Source organism: Drosophila sechellia, chromosome 2L, assembly GCF_004382195.2.
Source record: "Drosophila sechellia strain sech25 chromosome 2L, ASM438219v1, whole genome shotgun sequence".
NCBI lineage: Eukaryota > Metazoa > Arthropoda > Insecta > Diptera > Drosophilidae > Drosophila > Drosophila sechellia.
Genome location: NC_045949.1, coordinates 11,618,698 through 11,639,319, shown reverse-complemented (window position 1 = coordinate 11,639,319; position 20,622 = coordinate 11,618,698). Strand labels below are relative to the sequence as shown.

Here is a 20,622-nt window from a genome sequence, read left to right as displayed (position 1 = left end):
TCAAAATGAAATAGAACGAGTGCCTGTCTGTCTGTGACTGCCCTCCGCATTTTTGCATTACTCTTCATGATGTTGCGAGGAGGGATTTTCTTGGAAAACGAAGGAATGAAAAAATCAGGTAGACAGCCGAGTAGAAGATTAAGGATAATTTAAGGACTACTGTATAGAAAGCATTTTGTAATAGGGAAAGTTTAAATCTACTCACAAGTTTGTAGATTTAAAGTTTCATATTTTTATTTGAATACATAGGACGAATAATTGTATTCTTTCAAAGAATAAACTAAAAACTAGACTTTAATCTTTGTCATACTAGCTAAGTCCCAGCAGTCGGCTTACATTCCTTCGGGTACATTGCAGTCCAGCACATCCTTCCTGTTTATATATGGATCCTATTTCCATTTCCGTCGTTCGCACAATCTTGTTTTTCCGCTTCGTATTTGAAATCCTCTGGCACTTGCGAGGCAAGAATAAATATATTAAAACTGAAAGAGGTAAATAAGCAGAGCTCCTGGGTGGGTGTGAATGCTAAAATAAAATTCCAGCTCAGCACGCTCCTCAAGTTTGTTTCAACAATCCGTGCATCGCAATAGGAATCAGCCATTCAACTGACAGAGTTTCAAACAAAGCATCTAATTTGGCATAAAAACGTCCCCAATCGCTGCATTCCCATTGCTGTCCTTCGTTTTGGTGTAGTGTAATTAGACGTAGTCAATTAGGCAAATCATTAGAGCCCAATCTGGAGAGCTGAGCCAACAATGGGCAAACAAAGAAGATTAACAGGCATCCTGTGTCGGTAAACAAGACCTGGCCAGAAATACTTAATTAACCTGAGCAAGAAACTCTCTGAAAGGGTTCCAAAAAAGCTGGGATTTGGCTGGATTTCCTGTCTGGATTTCCTGGCTGGTGCATTAAAAGTGCATTACGCCAGCTGCAGTGCGGGGTGGTGGTGGGCGATTACGACAGAGGGAAAAGCAACAGACAACAAACTAAGTGAAACAGATTGCAGCTGCAGGGTCTCAAGCACCTAGCTCCTCCTCCTTCCGCACCGCAGGACCCCTGCACAACTTAATTTAATTAAGCTGCGGGGGTAAGGGAAAACAAGACATTGTATCTACTTTAAATGCAAGCCAAGCTTCTATTAGTCATACGCACTGTGGTGCGACAGTGTTTAACCCATTAGCCATCTAGACACCAGGATATACATAAGTCTGCAATGGCTTGATAAATGCCTGCAAAGTTATACATTAATATTGTATTTCATCCGAATGAATGGTGATGAATTTAAACATACTTTAGTTCTTAATATGCTGGGTTCACATTTAGGAGAGTATCTCACTGAAAGTACCATTTACATAATTAGTAAATTTCAATATTAAAATATTATTAAGTTTTTCTGTTTGTACGAATAATAAATATAAGAAAAAAATCCTGCGACAAATATATGACGAGTGACAAAGCCATAGGACTCGTTCAATTCTTCTCGGATCGATGGCAGGAACACAGCTAATTAAGGGGTTAAGCATACGCACCGTGTTCAACGTGGCGAGTGGGATGTGACGTGGCTTACCCGACGATAATGGCATTTTTAGCACCTGACATAATTAAACAATCAAGGACCGCCGCCGCTTCCCCGGTGGAAGGATCCAAGGGATTAGGTGTCGGCTTTATAATGCGAGCGCTTGACCTTCGGCGGAGGAGCGTGAAGTGAATCCAAGAATCCGGCAAGATGGATACGCACACACAGTGGGCAATGTGTGCAAGGACCTGGCAAACATGAATAGGGATACACGGGCACACATACATAAACTCACACACAGCAACATGGAGGGCACTAAAATGCGCTTATGAGTTTTTGCGGCAACCTCGACAACCTCGGCAACAACACCAACACCACCACCACCAGCAACAACTTAAATATGCAAATATTTGCACAATGGCAATGCAAAGACAAGATGGGAAATAAGGGGTGTGCAAAAGGGTGTTGATGATGCCACACGACCACGAACGCCCCACCTCGTCATCATGTGGCTCGGGCGTCACTTGGCAGCGCCAAAAGCCCGAACCATCCAACCGTTTATGATTTACTATATACTTATTATCGTCCATCAGGCCCAGCGACTCTGGCACCGCTTTTGTGGCTTAATCTAGTCGAAAACCGAAATTGAAACAGCTCCATGCACATTATAATATCAATTTTGGCCAGCACACATAATGACTGCAATTAAGACGGCTAAGTTGATGAGATTTTGGTGCTGCCAGTCCGTTTATGCCATTTTCATTTTACTGGGGAGTGGAAATAGGGCCCTTATCGTTATCATTTCGAAAGGCAAGGGAGTTTTTTGGCCAACTAAGAGAGCTTGCATTTAATAGTTCTAAATAGTATAATATTGTCGCTCTCTTTGTATCTTTCTTGCTCTAAGCAGAGCTTTTCACCTCTGGGAATGCTTTTAACAAAAGTTTTTGAAAAAGCTGGTTGCTTGCTGGTTGGCATTACTGACGATAGATGGCGCTAACAGGCAAGGAAATAAGCTCAACATATAATAAAACAAATTTAAACACTACTTTAAAATAATATATTCACATTAGTAATACCTTTTGATAAATGAAATTAAATTTCTTATCAGAAGGCTTTTTCAAGAAGTAAGCAAATGTAACAAAAGTCTTCAAATAGAGATATGCTTGCACAGCTTAAGTTACAGGTTAATAGCCAATATAATCAAAGCTCAGTTCTCCCAGCGTTGTCATGTGGAATTCGGCGCACCTATTTGGCCGGTATTTAACCGCCCGTTGACAATCGGGCGATAAGGAAAAAATTAAAATGGCTAACTAGCTGTCACGTGGTGTCAAATAACAGTTTAGTGGCAGTGGATAGACTTTTGATATGGCATCGCCGCAGCGGTAATTCTGCTACCGCCGCTCATTAGGCAAAACATCGAAAGTTGCTGCGATCCACAATTTGTATCGCCCGCTGATCGACTGGCTCATTGAATTAAATTTAATTGGAGCCCAGGTAAACAGTCACTCAGTCAGTCAAACATTCGGTGGTCGGTTAAGGCTTCTCCCCACCTCAAACACGCGCTGCCCAGCCATAAAAACGGCATTTTCAAATCGAATCAAATCGGATACTCCTCACCCCCTAGCTGACCAAAAAATAAAATAAAATAGATATCCCCGCAATCTGCGCATGCGTGGCGCGCATATTTCATGGCAAGGCGATAATTAATGCAACCAAAAACTGAAATACAAAGTGTCTCTTGTTGTTGCTGTCCAAAGTTGCGGGGTATAAAAAGTCCAAATATTATTTTTATTAAATTTGTACGTTTATGGATACGCTACATAAAGTTGGTTTAGGCGGCACTTCTGTCGATTGGTAAAAAAAAGTAATGTATTTTAGATTGCTAATAACAAATAGTTGCAAGTTTTGAAGATACACATATGATAATGATATTTTTAAATCATTTTACTGATGCCAGACTTTGGTTGGAAAAAAAATTTATAATTATTGGACACTTTTATTAAAGAAAGAGAAAGTATGTTAACTCAGAATAACCACTATTAAAAAGCAAATGCAAATTGTTATACAAAAACATATATGAAAGCGAATCCTTTTGCATGTCCGTCGAATGGGATTTTCTGGCTAATCAATCGGATCCGTAGGGCAGTCAACAAATCGGTCGATTGCAACCAGAAATTGCTTTCATGTCTGTCAACAGGTTTTTGACGTTCAACTCTCCAGTTCAGAGCGGTTCAGAGGGGCAAAAGCGTCCAGATAGCGACTGCAACGCGGCTCAAAAATCTGCGCATGATGATTTATTGCCGGTGGCCCGCTTTTGGCATTTGACGCATTTGTGCAACATGCGATTTGACATTTAAAGCTGATTTGTGTGAAATTTGAACGAACAGGCGGCAACATCGCGCGGCGAATTAGTCTTTTTTTTCATATTATTTTGCACCTCGCATTTGACGCTTGTCTAGTTCTAATTTTAATTAAAATTTGTTATTGATTTAGCTGTTGATTTATTAATAGCAGTGATTAAGTGCACGGCTCCAGATCGGTGAGACTGTGGCGCCCGCAGCTTATTTGCCTGCCACGCAATGCCAAGATCCGATCCGAATCAGGCCAGATCCGAGCTCCGAGCCTGTCCAGTTTTGGGCAAGCCTCAAACCAGCTTTCTAGCCAGCACGCACCACCAGCTCCAACAGCACCACTAGCTCCACACGCACCACTCGGTGGTTGGGCAGCTGCAGAAGTCCAGCGTCGCTTAAGCTGATCACAAGGCTCCGGTCGCGTATCGGTGCAGCATTTAAATCGGTTGATAAACTTAAACAAGTCTGAATAAGATACATTAATTAATCAGGAAACCGGCAAAAGCCTATGTAGTGTCAAAATTTGGATAACCCTGAGGTGAGTGCGGACTCAAATGGATAAATTGAATGCATTATAATTGCTCAAATGGTGATATATTGCTTAGGTGTAATTTGTAAATCAACCACTCTGTGAAACATGAAACACAAAAAACTTATTTTCATTTGAAATGAAAGTGAAATCAAAATATATTTAGTGAGAATAAAACATCTTAACAATCGCCAAGAGCAGAACAGTTGTAATTAATCAATATCTCAGTGGAAGTTTAAGCCAAACTTAACCATACTTTCGCTTCAACTAAACTTATCTGCCTGGAATTCATAGGTGCGCTCATAACTTTGGCCAAATTGCAATGTCTTGGGATTCGGCAATTAGCATTGAGATAATTATTGCAAGCCAGGCCAGAGCCTCTGATGTCCTTCACTAATTGGTCTACCTAATTGTTAGTCCCAAATGCAGGCCCCTTTCCAGCTGAAATGGAATTCCAGGCGCTCAACGTTGCGTATGAGCAATATTTACATTTCTGCAGCTGTAAATTGCATTTTGCACTGCTCTGCATATCCCAAATTTAATTACGTATTTGCCGAGCACAAGTCATAAACATTGAGTTAGCCAAGAAGCCAAATATTTAATGGATGAAATCATGAACTTAAATTCAATTTCCGAATGTCGGGCATAGTCTTGTAAATTCAGACATTTAAATGCAGTTGTTGCTAAATTAAATTTTCAGAACGCTCAAATTTTGACAGTGTCCGTTGATGTGTGTAAAGCAATTTGTCATGCACTTGATCAGTTTAGGAAATGCAGCTGAACAGAAATTTTATATGAATTTTAACACATTCACTGCGAAAGATATTCGGTTTTTATACCGCTCAAGGCCAATCTAATTTTCTGCCGAACAAGATTTTTGTCTATTATTTCCTGAAAAGGAGCGACTTTTTGGCAATTTAAATTTACTATGCAAACTTAATCATACCAAATACAGATGCTACCATAATATTTGTTTTGGGCATCAACGCAATCTTCCTTTGAAGATTTTGTAATACGTTTGTAGGGTAAATTTAAACATTAAAAATGTATATTTGCTCAATTGATTATTCAATATATGATTTGTTTTTTTTTATTAAAGTAATATTAGAATATTAGAATATTTATTATTAATAAATATGTATAAAATGCTGAATGGGCAACAAAGAAAAACGAATAAGGACCTTCTAATCTTTCCGTTGCGGGACTTCCTGTCTTATCCGGATGCTAGATCCTTTGTTAATTATGAGATGTGTTCACGCAATGCCGCAATCTCATGTTTCCCTCAATTAAAACTGATTGCCTGACTGTTACAATATTTGGGCCTAATGATTCCACCCTCCTGAAATGGAGGATTCTTCACTTAAAATCCTCGATAAGTCTGCTACAATTATTACACGTATTACAACAGTTTTGATAACTGTTTTCCATCTGCTATCTTTCAGGTAAGTCGCTGGAATACTTTGTGCTACTTAAAATCTTCGAAGGGCTTTGGTTATTTTTGGTGCCTGGTAAGTCAGCCCCTAAAAGCAAATAATATGCAAAACAAAAGGGAGTGAACGACGTTCAGGAACTGGGAAAGGAAGTTGCAAACACTTGTACAACTTAAGGGAAACAAGAAATTTTTAGAATATTTTTATCTCCAAGGCGCTTCAAAAAAGGGGGCGTAAGTGTGTGCGTGCCGGGGGTTTATTTTATAAAAGTATCTGTATGATTATGTATGCACCAGTGTATGCGTGTTTATGTGCGTTTGTGTGTGTGTGCTGGCCCCAAGGGTCGCCCTGCTAAAAATGCTTTTCATTTTGTTTTGACTCCCAAGCAGCAGCAGCTGAAAAAAACCCCAGTTGTGGGTGGCAACCTGTTGAAGGCGCCTTCTGTAAACAACAAAAAAGGCAAAAAAGAGACAAAAACAATGCTCCGAAAGCGAAGCCATAGGAGAGCAAAGAGTCATCGATTTTGAGAGAGGGAAAAGCGAGCGGAAAATATTGGGAAATTCAAAGATGCGTTCCAGTTTTCACTTCCTCAAACAAGCGACTACGTAACAAGCAAAATAAACTAATGAATTTATTTTATCAGACACAAAAATATACAATATATTTTAACTAATTTTCCCTTATTTAAAAAATTAGTATACTTTTTTAAAGTAGAATATTTCCCAAATTAATTTAAATTTAAGACCACAGTTTTTGGCAACTTGTTATAGCTTTTCTTACCATAAGCTCTTTGCTTGGCCGAGCTTTTGGCAAATTTCCCCGATAAAATAGCGGGAAATGGCGACGAGCTTTTTCCGTTGAACCAAGCTGCAATTCTCTCTCGCTTGGCGAATTTTCATGCGCAGATTTCTTCGGGGCCTGAAAGCTTCTCGGTGGTGGCCAAAATGGTTGTTGTTGCTGCTTTTGGACGGGTTAGACACTCGTGAGTGTGTGTGTGTGTATGGGTGTGTGGCGTCTCTGTTTTGGATCTCGGTGTCTCTGTGATTCCGCTGCTGCTATCAACTCCGAATCCGAAAAATCCAGTTCCAGTTTATCCCCAGCAGGCAGCATGTGCGGACGTAGTGCTGCTCCTGCTCCGCATTTTCTTATCGCGTTCGCGTGCTTTCCACCTGAGCATCTCCATCCGCCGGCTAATCGAGTGATTATCGCAAGCAGATCGGCTAGATCGGGAACTCAGATATCGAAGTTAATTTCCGTGTGAACAGTGCTTTTCGAAAATCCATTAATCAGTAATAATATTAATAATAATAATCATTATAATCACTTGAACAAGTGCATAACCAAACAAGTGTCTTTCCGCTATTTTGTTTTGTAAATTTCGGTTTGTGGAACTTTTCGTTTATCATTATCAAAAGCGTACACACCCTTGCCTATAATTTGTTATTTATGCAATTGACTTTTTATCTCTCTGTTAGCTTTATTACGCCCTCACACACCCATCGTACAAAAAAAAAAAACGTCGAAGATAAATATATATCTCGGTATATTTTCACTAATTTTGCTTGATTTATGTTCAATGCAATCAGCCGAATGCAATTTGTCAAACTAAAAAAAACGAATCGATTGTATCAATTACTGAGCTCTGCCCCTCGCAAATAAAACAAACAATTTTGCAATCCAAGTGTAAAATATGGCACAACGAGAATTGTTGCTAATCAAATTTATATATCTCCGCTACCGATTCGCTTGGGCGGGGAAATCAGACTGTCAGATTTGTCGTCATTATATTAGCATAAATAAATACTATAATCCATGCTACTCCATTAAAAAACACTTAAAAGAAATAAATAAATTTATACAAATGATTAACGCAAATCTGACTCTCAATATGCTGCTCGGCCTCGTTTATGATATCATAAAAATCTAGTAAATACAATAATAATAACGCTACACGCATTCGAAGTCCTCAGATTTATGCGTACTTTATCGCAAAATTTGTTCGACGACAGAAACGGAAACTTAACTTCCTCGATGGTTAACACATTAATGCTTAACCCAATGGGCTGGCATAAAAGTGTGTAATAAAAATACGTGAATATTAATCATTTGATTTTCAATCGTTTCACGCATTTCCAAACCACTTTTATTCGATGTGTATTGGACGTGGACATATCGTCAAAATCACATCTAAATGTTGCAAAATGTTTATACAAATCTCGGTAAACTGTGGCCACATCATTTTGCCGCTTTTATACACACAGACATATGTTCGTATGTACATCAATGCAAACAAAGTTGAAAAACTTTTGGCTAGTACCGCCCGCCCCCTTATTCCAACCCCTCCCCCGTCTAGTGCTGATCAAAGCCAACTGCGCACCGGACGCACGCGTCTACGCTGACGTCGCAGTCGAAGTCGAAATCGGCATCCAAAAAAAATATATTAGTTGTTGGCCGAAAATTCACATCGTTTGCATTCAGCCACACACACCTAACGGATGCAGTATCAACAGCACACGCACGCCACAAAAAGATACGGAGATACAAAAGTATCTAGCACGTTTTCAGCATTTCGCCTACGTCACGCCACCAAAAGCAGACTTGGCCTATGTATATACGAATAATATCGTATATATATAGATATTGTTAATTGCCCGCAGCAATTGTCGCCCCGAAAATTGGCACAGTGGTCGGCACATGAAATCGATCCCACTGTGCGGTGATCACATGTATCATTTTTTGTTTGGGTAAAACTCTAGGCGATTGGGAAATACTCTAATAACTTCGTCAGAGCAAATTAATGTAAACTAGATTTGTGTAAAGACATCAGCAATATTTGCTTTTAAAAAAATAGAATATCAAACGGACTGAGTTTAACATTAATAATCTAACAGATTTTGTACAACTTGGAAGCGTATGTTTAATATCCAACATTTGAACAAAAAATTCAAATGAATGCAGGAAAAAACTCGGCAATGACCCAATTATGAAAAACCTGTTACACTTCATATAATTTATTCATTTTCACAACCTAAGAAAAACATATTTCCCTTATTCATTTTCCCGTTGTCTGCGTTTTTATGATAAATTTTAATTTTTATGCTCTACATTATTATATTTCAATAGTTAACCATTTTTAGACAATCCTAATTCAGTAAATCGCATTTTTGCTATCGGAAAACTGCTTGAAGCATTAAAAGAATTGCACCAAAACTTCTAAATAAGTTCTATAAATTAAATATTTATTTTATCTATAGAAAAACAATTTCAGCACGGCTCGGAATGTTTTGATTATTAACTCTAGAGTGTGTTTTTGAAAAAAAACACTTCCTTCTCCTCAACTTAGCCGCCAAAATTGTAATTACTGCCATTGCATTTGCAAAAATTTGCAATGAGAGAACGCTCTGTGTCGCAGGTCTCGGATACTTGTCATTCTGGTTAGTTTGCCATTGTCGATGTCTATTTCTAATTTGGACTATTGTTAGACATGGTCAAGATCCAGTCCAGCAGCTGCGAGATGCGGCAGACGAAAAAAAAAATGAGAAAATAAGTCGCGTCGAGGTTTTAGAGTGTCTTGAAGTGGACAGCCGGTCGAGTGTTTGCTTTGGGCCAACATGCCAAGTTGGCCAGCTAATTGCGCCCATGCCCAGGGGATCAATTAGAGCCACAGCCAGGTAGTGCACTCGTAATTCGGCTAGGCCTGAAAATGGTCGACAAGAAATCAAATACTATGGTATTGGAATGCAATTCAAACAGCGCGTGTACATTGCTCGATTTCGGTTACCCTTTTAAGCGGCGACAGGCACTTCAGAAATGCCAAAAATGTTTGACCTACATTCAACGAGAAATTAATACAAACAGTTATGATACTAAGAAAAAAAACAAAAAGGCTGAGCTGAACAAAAAGGCAAGCAGCGAAAATCTCATTAAATTTCATGCAGCATTCGACGCAGATACAGCGATACAAAATGTTACAAGACAACCGAAGATATTGAAGCGGCCCATCAATTTTCACTGCCCATCAGGCGGCGAACTTGTTTCGGGCTTACACGCAACGTTGCCAAAAACTACATGGCCAAAACGACGGAGGGGCGGGAGGATAAGAGCTGGCCACTCAGGACAGCGAGACAGGCAATTTAATTAAAGGCATTTATGCTTTTTACTGCCAGCTGCGGTTGACTCTTCAATTTCTGTATTTCATGGGACATCGCAGGGTAACAGAGTATATAGAGTTCATATTTTGAGCTCACCAATAACATTTGTTATGTCCTTAAAGAATTGGTTAACAATTCGTTAACATTTGGTTAACATTCCGTACAGTTTAGGAGTAGTTATTATTTTGGCACGATTTCCTTGCCTGAACTTACTACTTAGAAAATACTTATACAATTTAAATTTAGATATACAATGGTATTAAACCAGAAACTATAAGACTTCCTCATAACGAGATGACTTTATCTGATAAAATCTAGCATCTTTAATGGGTATCCCCACGTCGAGCTTTTGCTCCACTTCCTGACAGTTCACCGGCCACTTCATATTCCAATTGCCTTTTGTCATCGTATCTGCATTGTCCACTTGCCATCTTCACGTTGCTTGCGATGATCACAAGTGCAGAGCTCCGAGCCCGAAACGGGTTTTAATCTGGCCAAAAGAGGCAACGGGGTGAGTGGTCCTCACTGGCCGCTTTTCTGGAACTGTCTTAACTGCCATAAATGATGTTAACGATGCCCTTTGGGTGTTAATTACGAATACGATTTAATCTGGACAATCGAGTGTCATTAAGTGCAGCGCAAATGATCCGCAGCTATGTGCTAATTAAAGCGACAGACCTTGAATAATCGGGCATTTTTTTCCATTCAAAGGGTATAGCAAAAGAACGAGTATAACAGATGCGTAATAAATGCACATTAATTCAATTAGCCTGTCATAATGTTTTCGGTTTTAAACGAATAAACAAGCGAAGATAAATAATGAAAAAAGTAGATTTGTGGTTCTTGTTTATAGATAAATTTAGATGTCAGCGAGCGACCTTAGAAAAGTTCATAACAAAAAACTCTGACGCCACAAAAAAGGGGAAGAGCTTTCCGAAAATGTTCTCAAAATATTTAATGTGCGGCTTTTCCTTCTGCTGACTTTTCCTCCTTCAGTTTTCTCGTTTTTTTCAAATTTTGGCGTGTTTGCTTGGCGGCGTGGAAATGCCGACGCTTTTGTTTTGTTATTTTCCTTCATTGTTTGGCATTGTTTTCGCTGCCTTTGTTTTGTGTTTTTTTTTTTCGACGCTTTTCTTTTTTGGGTTGGTGAGAAGTGAGGCGGAAAAACGTCTGCTATAAAAATTAAACGCCGTTTCGAGCCTTTTGATTGACTGACAGCAAGTTTTGAAAATGTTGGGCAGGTGTCAACCAAATCTGATAACGCATCAAATCATTTTTCTCACTGATATTTGATATATTCTTTATGTTATAAGGGAAATGTAAAACTTTTGTAAAAGAAACCATTTGAAATACATTTCATGCAGATATACAAACAACATGGAATATAAAAAAGCTTTGTTGAAAAGGTTATACAGAAAGATCGTTTTTCGAAATACATAAAATTTAGTCACTAGAAACCTTTACCAGTAAATTAAAAAAAAAGCCTTTAAGTGAAAGTAAACTTCCTACTTGGATCCAACCACTTGGACTTGGAGTTTCCTTTCTAATCGGGAGATCTGCTGCTGACTCAATATATTAAGAATACTGTCATTGTCTAATTCTCACCCACTCTCGACTTATCGAGTAGATAACGGTCGCTCCCATCGGCCAAGTTAAGTGACTTAAGTGCCGTCAAGCTTGCTTCTTTTTTTTTATTTAAGCTTTTACGGCGTCGGCTTTGCGCTTCTTTTGTTTTTGTTTCCGCCGCCCTCGTTCTCTGGGGCTTTCTTGTGTGTGTGTTTTTATCTAATCAATAATCGCAAGAAATGTCCGAATAGCAAACGTGTAAAACCGTTGGGGACCACGACAAGACAAGGACGTGCTTGATAAAAAAAAAACGGAAAAATCAAACGCTAAGGCCAAAGAGCAGACAACATTGACTTCGTTGTGTGTGAAAAACTTTTAAGCAAACAATTGTTGGGCGGGCCTAATAAAATCAACACACACAAGCGTACGTCAGCACACACAGCTTCATCGGCACTTAAGTACACACACACACACACACTGGCACACTCGTGCTGACGATAATGGAATATTGGCGAAATTGATGAAGTTATTTCGCCGCCATTGTTGCCGCTTTTCGTAGCATACTTCGCAGCGCAGCCTTGCAACGAAATTCGATCCGCAGAGGCAGAGGCGTTGCCTTAATGGTCCTGGCGACGCTCAGCACACACCGACACGTGCCAATCGCCGCCTGCCAACGCCTAGCTGTATGCAACGATATTCCGATCCGCCAGGCACACACACATATGTATATACCCGCACCAATACATAGCCACCCCAACCACTGCGGCCATTTGACGGCTTGCACTTAATGGCATAATGAATTTATGGCGGCTAGCCTAATTATTCCGGCCAGAGAGTGGGTGGGGAGAAAGATAGAAGAGTGGCAGAGACAACAACTAAAGAGCTTATAAAGCGAGGGAAATTCGGGTCATGTGACAAGAATAAAATCTGGATTATAATGTACTAATACCAAATTAAAGAATATCTTCAGTTAATTGATAATGATAATAATGCTACAATAATATGATTTTTGGCTAAACTTTTATAAATACAGCTAATACCAACATTCGAATTCACACAACTGACATATATTCTCTCATTAATTAAAACTAAATATTTTCTCAGTCATCATTGCATGACAAACTTCTCACATGAATAATTACAGACGCTTGAGGGCCTATAAATTTCCCTCATTTGCATTCATCTCCAATTAGGCGTGAGGCCACACGGCGTATACGTCATTTATGTTGAATATTTATCAAAAGATGACTTCTGGTTTGAGCATCAAACTTTAGGATAACTTTTGATCGTTTAAATTCGTTGCCACACGAAATCATTGCCCTAAAACTCTTACTATTCCCCTGTAGGAATCAAACCGCCTGCCCAAAAATATCACAACTGAAAAATGGTAAAAGAATGATAGCTGTGGATGTGGATAAACCGAATCCGAAAACTTTTCCTGACAATTTGAAACATTTTGTGAGGTTTTGGGACAAATTCGTATTCATTGCCATTGTGTGTCTGTCTGTGTGGTGGGGTATGTTTTGAAGGCCCGGAGAAATGGTTTCACATTTCAGCGCGCCTAGAACTATGCTACATTGTGTATCTGTGTTATTTTGGTTGCCTGCCAGCCGCAGAGGCCGCAGAAAACACAACGCAGTCATTTGTAGTCGAGCAAAAAAAGGTCCTGGAAAATGTCTTTTTACTTGTCGGGTAAATTTATTTAAATTTCGTTCCTTTTCCCTGTCATACCGCCCTGCTACCCACTCTTTGTTATTTCTTCATTGACAATTTTTCTGGCAGTTTTCGCAGGCATTCTTTTTTACCGATTTTCAGTTGCGGTTTATTTTGAAAGCCATTTTAATTAGGAAAACTTCGGTTGCCGAACACAGCTGTTGTCCTGGGAACTCGGGCAGGTGGAAATCATTGCAGGGGCATTTGAATTGCTAATCAAGTTGTTGATTCATGAAATGTGACGCAGAACTCTCAGCTAAAGAACAACCGAAAAAAATAAAAAAAATGTTCTAAGAAGTTTTTAATGATGCTGCAGCAAAAAGTTTCTATTCAGTAAAAACAGAAGCAAGTGTAATTTGCTTTTAATTAATGCCGACAAAGCAGTTGAAAGTGGCATGGCCAAACTTGGCCGGCTATGTCTGGCCTGACTGGATTGGCCCTCGGCCAATTGGGCCATTTCAACCCGGTTCGAGCGAGGCGATAAACATGCCAAAAGCGTCAAAAGTCGGTGCTGCACAAACTGCTCAGGAAGTTGCCTCAGCGAAGGGATCGAAAGGGGTATAAATCTGGGCTGGCAGCAGTAGTTTCTGGCATTTGCAAGTTCCTTTTGCCGTTCCGCATTCTCGGAAGCCAAAAAGCTGTGCGAAAATGTTGCATACTTTCCTTGGCTTAGCAAAAGTTTGTTGCACCATGCGAATACCAAGGATTTTTTGAGGGCATGGGACCAGAAGGCAAGCGGAATTTTCCAGGATATACATAATCATAATTGCAGTACCTTGCTCTACAACCGAGTAAAGATAGTTTACATTTTTCCTTATTTGCTTGTTGGAAAAACGTTGCCGCGATGTTTAAAAAATGTTAATTGAAAATGTGGGTTAGCTTGCCAATGAACCATGCAGCTAACTATATCCTTAATTATTACTTAGAATTAATTTGAAAATTCGTTAGGGGTTAGCCAAAGTCATTTTGTTTCTTATTTTAGAATAAACTTTTCTATTTTGAGCCAAGTCATTCTTTTCACATGGTATTTCGTACATGAAAGTATTCCATTATAATCCCCATTTCCCTAAAATTGCGTCATTGTAAAGGTACACAAATTTATAGCCACACTTGAGTATGCATTTGATGATGTCACTAATGTTTATTCATCCTTCGTGCGTTTCAAAAACTCAAAGCCTATGACCTCATAAATCTCATTTAATTGCTTGAATGCCTTAACAAATGAAAGATGCTACGCCCGACCTCCCAGCAATTTTGGTTCGCTAATAAACTTGATAAATGACATTGGCCGAAAGAAAAACCTCCCGGCGCCATTTTGAATTTCACACCATTACATGTGAGAAAATTGTTCAAATCGTTGTTGTTGCGTGCCCGAAAAGATTTGAGAAATGGCGCATCATTTGGAACGGAACAGGCCAAGTGGTGTCGAGTGCCAGGACTCCCAAAGTGATTCGCCGAATCATCCACAGAGTGGTGAAGCCACTCGAGGAGGCAAGTGGATGGGCATGTTTATTTACCCAAAAAGTCACTACTTTGTGTGTATGGCAAATACAAATAAGCAAACATCAAAACGAAAATTGCACAAATATAACCGAGTAGGGGTAAAATTGGGAATGAGCAGTAGGCTATCTGGAAAAGTTGATTTCTGTTTATGATGTAAGACATTTAACTACCCCTATTCAACTCTTTTATAACCGAATCAGAAAGCATCCTTTGAATGTGCACTTAAAGGATTTTTAAAATCATTTATAAATATCTTAATAAATTATATATTGATTGAACAAAATTCTTTAAGAAAACGCATCCAGCAAATTAAATTTATAAATATAAAACAACTTTGTAAATATAGAAAATATTGCATTCTAAAAGCCTATTTAATCCAAGTGTTCTCAGTCAGGCAGAAAATACAAGTTGCATTTTTAAAATGACAGTATATCCATTCGATCTTCCCAATTTTTGCCATTTCCCGCTTGAGTGGAGCAAATTTGGCCAAGAATACGACTTTCGTCCAAACGTATGTACGCTGACAGAGAAACTTTTATGGCCAAAACAGTTAACAGACTTTGTTGGGGTTCGTGGCCAAAGTTGGTTGGCCATTTCGGCACTAATCGAAAGTTCCTTTCTTTTCAGATGGCCAAATGAAGTGTTTGCATTTAACGGCCCAGGCAACAATAGTGACTGGGTGGTATATGGGTGTGTAGGGGTTTTGGGGGCATTATGCAAAAACTGTTCCAAAAAGTTTGCACTTCGAAGTGAAGAACCGGAGAACGTGCCACAAAAGCAGCAACAATGACGTCGACGCCTTGATTTGTTTTGAACCACACTCGGATTCAATGAGTTGCACAAGAACCTCGCAAAACTTCCAGACAATCAACGGTGGGTGATGTTAGGTGGGTGGTGCAGTGCAGTGGCTCAGTGGTTCAGTGGTACGGTGGGTGGTGTTTCGGTGGCCACAGCAACAGCTGCAAGTGTAAACAGAATGAGGTCAGTTCTTGTGTTGCATGTTGCTCGGGCATTAGGGTAAACTGTTGATAGACGTTGGACGACGCCTAATCACCAACTGCAGAACGGCAGATAGAGATAGATAGGTTTTCTGGTCGAGAGGACGTGGTCCGTATGCAAATGAAGCCACATTAATGACTTTAAAAGCTGCCCGCCGGACTTTCAGAATAGGTTGTAGTGTACAATATAGTGCACCATGCCAACTATACAAAGTGTGTACTTTTTTAAATTACTTTTTACTTAGTTTCATAGCAAAACAATCTTAAGGTGCTATATGCAGCGATGGGAAAACTAGTAATATTTCTTAATTTGTAGTTAAGCGGTGAAATAAAAGTAGGAACAATCTGCAAGAAACATCATTGCAATCTTTTTTTCAACCTTAAACGTTAAATGCAAACAGCGGCAGTTTAAAACTTGGCAATAAGGCTCAAGAATTATTGCACCTTATCCGACGACTTAAACTTTTCCCTACGGGCGGGGGCAATCCTTCTGCAAACTGACGAACCCATCCCCACCTGGGGGATCCAACCATTCCCTCCTTTCTTCACTGCGTATGCCATAAATAATAAATACGTGGCACATTGCCACCCCAAGTGGAACTTTTCTGCAGTGCGTTCAGAGGTTCCTTTGTGGTTTTGCTCGGTGACAGAGCCCAGGGCGAGCTCCTCTCAACCTTCCATTTAATTGACAATTGTCTGCAGCTGAGCAGGAATAAGGCCATAAAACATTGGCAAAGTCAACAGTGTGAAAAAAAGTATCCAAGAAAAAGGAAATGTACGAGAAGAGCCTCGGGAAAAGTTTTGTGAAACAGGACTCTGGAGCCCACGAACATTTCTATTTGTCGCCCTGCCAAGTACATAAAGCAAAGCTAAAATGTAAGCACAATAAACGCATCTGAAGGCTACTGCTCCCCTGCCACGCCCCCTTTCCACTTTGGCACTTCCTTACGTTCTGTTTTGCGCACATATTTTTTGACAATTTATTTATGCGTTTAATAACGACATCATCAGCATGTAGGCGAGCACACGCATAAAGGACTCGCACATATACATATATACCAACATTTACATGTATGATGTGTCCAGGGGCGGGTAAAGGGGGTAGCAATAAAAACGTCGCTGATTTGACAATGTTCTTTATGTTCAGAAAGTCGCTCGAAAGGCTTTCAACGGCACAATTTCTCCCCCATCCGCCAGAGAAAGGTGGCTCAACTCATTATGCAGTAATTTAAAATGACTTGGAACTTTCCCGAAGGTGGGGAACAACCTTGGGTTTCACTTAAAGGGTTAAACAAATGCTTCCTGTTCCCCCCATGAAATATTTATAATTTTTCCATTAGTGAAATCAAAGCTTAGCCTACCGTAAAATGAATCGTATTAAAAAACATTTTAAACAGTTAATATTTAGTGTCCTCCATTTATAATAATATAACGTATTAAATATATATTGTATTTATATTTCTTTAATACTTAAAAAATGAATACATTTAAATATATTTTTCCCTGCACTAATCCTACCTGTTCGCTTACTCAGTAAAATCCATTAAGCAACGCATGAATTTCCGCATGGTTGATTGCCAATCTGTGGCAATTATTTTCTGCCGGGAAAAAGCCAACTCCCCTATTATCGTTTTCGCATTGTTTATGCGTCAATGGGAAAACGAGTAAACAAACATGGCTATAAATAAGCGGCTAATAAGGATAATTGCCTGCTTTACAAATTGTCGCAAAATAGGGTGGCGGGAAGGGAAAAGAGGAAGAGGACTCAAGATAGCGATACGAAACCACAAACACACAGATAAGGAGCAGCACATCTACAAGTCAAAATAGTAATAAATTGCTGGAGAAAATTGCGTGGTGCGGCGGGAGAAAAAGCCCAGTCGCGAAACCGGAACATATGGACAAGGATGCCGAGGAGGTCCTTTGAATTTTATGTGTGTGCAAAAAGCGCGGGACGAAGTGGGGCAGCCGAGGACAGACATCCTTATTTATGGTCGTGCGGTGCGGCAAATTAATAATGCGACTTTTCTCATTTGTTTGCCGTTTCGTCTCTGGCTTTCGTCCTTCTATGTAAATGGGACTTTGTGGCAGGAACTGCATTTAACCCACAGCTGGGAGTCCTGTTCGTCTGTATGTGCTTGTGTGTGTGTGTGTGTATAAATAACAAAAAACAAAAGCAATTTGCAATGTAAATGCTGACGATAATGTGGTTCCCGAAGCCAATAATGACGATGATGAGGTGGACAAAGTCAAGTCAGCCTGTCTGGCTTCCTTTTTCACATTTGGCCTCATGTGGCAACGAAGTTTGCCTTTTTCCTTCGCCCCAAAATGCTAATGAGCCGAGTCAAGACATTCTCTACTCTCTGTGTATATTTTCAATGACTTCTCCTCAAGAGTGTCGCCCCTTCGGGCAGTTGAAAAATTTATTGCACTCTTCCTGTCGCTCGGTTTGCTGTTCCTGCTCCCCTTCAATTACATGCAATTCCTTCTGGCTTTTTATGGCATCCCGCATCGATCCGTCGCAGAATGTCGTGTGTGATTAACGGGTGCAATACGCCGGGTCCTTCGTCCTGACAGGCCGACATCTTCCTCGTCTGCAGGCCTGCTGTCCTGCGCAACATTCTTGGCCCCAACTATCGCACTTTAACTCATCTTTTATTTACACCACTGCCGACACAAACCCGCCACGGCGACGCATTGGCGCCCCCAAACATGGGGGGAAAATTACACCAACAAACAACAGGAACGGGTCATGTCAAGGGGCCACACCAACAACATCACCAAATTACAACAATTAAAACAGGGGGAAACCGTAGCGAAGGCCCAAGTATATACAAACATACTCGTTTATATGCGCAAATGACAAGGGCGACAATGCAGCTCCATTAAATATACACTGATCGAAAGATGTAAATTTTCATAAAAATACTGTAATCTGTCTACAGATTAAATATTCTTAAAGTGCATATTGAAAAATGTCTGTTCTGTATTTTAAATATCACCAATTAAAATGGCATACTGTAAACTACAAATTAATTGTTTGAACAGAAGCAAAGAACCACATTCACTGAAGCGCATAAAAACAATGCACTTTGTGCATTCAATAAATGAACATTTTCTAAAACTGCCAATTTTAATTGGCTTGGAAAGTGCATAGCATTATTTATCGGAGATTCCTGTTGGTTTTCAGCTATTGTGTACGACTTTCAGTGCGGTTTTTCCTTTTCCCTACGCTTTTCCATCTGAATTGTGTATGCGCTTTTAATTATTGCCATGAGATGGTATTGTCGCTTCACTTTTATTATTCTCCTGTTATTTGCAATGTTTTCCTTCGAACATCAGCCCTCATGAGGGACACGCCCCGCCTCAAGTTGGCTTCAACGCCCACATTAACAACATTGCCACATTGCGTCCTGGCAAGTGACAGCTTTTAATTAAATAATTGACTATGTTTCGACTATCTTGTCAGATCAGTGAGACAAAAAGGCAAGCTAACAAGATGTGGATGTGGAGCTATCCAGATAGACGTGTTTATGATGCTGGCTAGAACAACTGACAGACGCGAGTTCATTGAAACTTTTCGACTGCTGGCTGACTTTTGTTGGCCATCAGAGGAACATACATATAAGTAGATATACTATAATAAATGGCATTAGTTATGCGGGTCGCTAAACTTTGCTCCCAAAAAACCAATAATAAATGTGGGCGGTGCTAGATAAATGGCCAAGACCCTCGCTGGCCAATGAGTATCAATTTAAAATTTATTCCATAAAAGGAGTTCTCTGAACTCCAAATGTCTCTTTTCAGAGGTTCATCCAACCCCTCGAACCGCAGAGATAAGACGGATTTCGCAATTTATGATGCCACAAACGAAATTTGCAACGCAAAATGTTCTCCGCCCGGTCATAATATCTTTCTGTTCGTTGCCCAGAGCATTGGCATTGATTTCAGGCGAACATCTTTCGTTAATTGAGTCGTAAATGCGGTGTTATTGATACCTCATTAGGCAGGCTGATAAACGCGGCGTATGCGCAATATTCCTTAAAGAGACTTTAAGCCGAGTGTTTTGGGCCTGCTTATGTAAGTCCTGTCAGCTGCTCCTGACATTTGCCTCTCGATTCTGCACCACTCATTCAAGTGGACGCCCTGTGGCATCGGCAGAAGCAGCAACAACAATAACCTCGAGACCACAAAGCAAGAGGACAAAGGACCAAAAGGCTGGCAATTGGGTTTTCGTTCAATGCGGGCATTCTCGGGCAACAACAAAAACAATTTTATATATGTACATAAAAGCTTAATTAAAATTTTATGATTATCATTTGGAATTCATCTATTTACCTTGCAGGGGTTAGAGTTTAATAAGGAAAAACAATCTTGAATCACTTCAGTTTTGTTTGCTAATTAAAGTTGGTAGACAACAGCAAGGCAGTTGTTTTTTATTAAACATTTTTATAACAAGCTAAATGTACCCAAAAATAACTACAGTAGTAACCCTATTACTGCACATTATATTTCATTAAAACACTAAAGCTGTATGATTAAAGTTATGGGTCTGCACAACTCTAACATAGTTAGACAAATTTGGCTCTAATTACAACCAGACTAAAATATATTAATTAAATGTGAAATACTCGTAGTCTCTATGAATATCTGCGCGCTTATTAAGTGAAAGCTCCCATTGGCCCCATTTGTTTACGTTTTAATTAGGTGGCTAATGTTGATAAAAGCGCCCTTTCATATTTGGCAAATAATCCTTCTTCAGCGGCAACGACCTGCAACATTCCCAAAAGACGGCACGTATTTCAAGTGTCTTTTTAGCCAAGTTAAGTGGAGTGAAGCGCTTAAGCCACGTGCCAAAAGTAGAA

General features: G+C 39.7%; 1 protein-coding gene across 9 annotated transcripts in view; it reads left to right on the top strand.

The window, feature by feature from the left end:
• LOC6612189 (calcium/calmodulin-dependent 3',5'-cyclic nucleotide phosphodiesterase 1) overlaps positions 1 to 20,622 on the top strand; it is a 114,031-nt gene that overhangs the window by 40,697 nt on the left and 52,712 nt on the right. For 2 of the 9 annotated variants that reach the window (XM_032727332.1, XM_032727331.1), the window contains exon 1: positions 6,924 to 7,115. The exons of 4 other annotated variants lie outside the window; for them this stretch is intronic. The gene's annotated coding sequence lies outside the window, so the exon portion shown is untranslated. Of the gene's footprint in view, positions 1 to 6,920; positions 7,208 to 20,622 lie in introns of those variants that run through there. 3 more of the 9 variants (XM_032727326.1, XM_032727327.1, XM_032727328.1) reach the window with 3 other exon arrangements.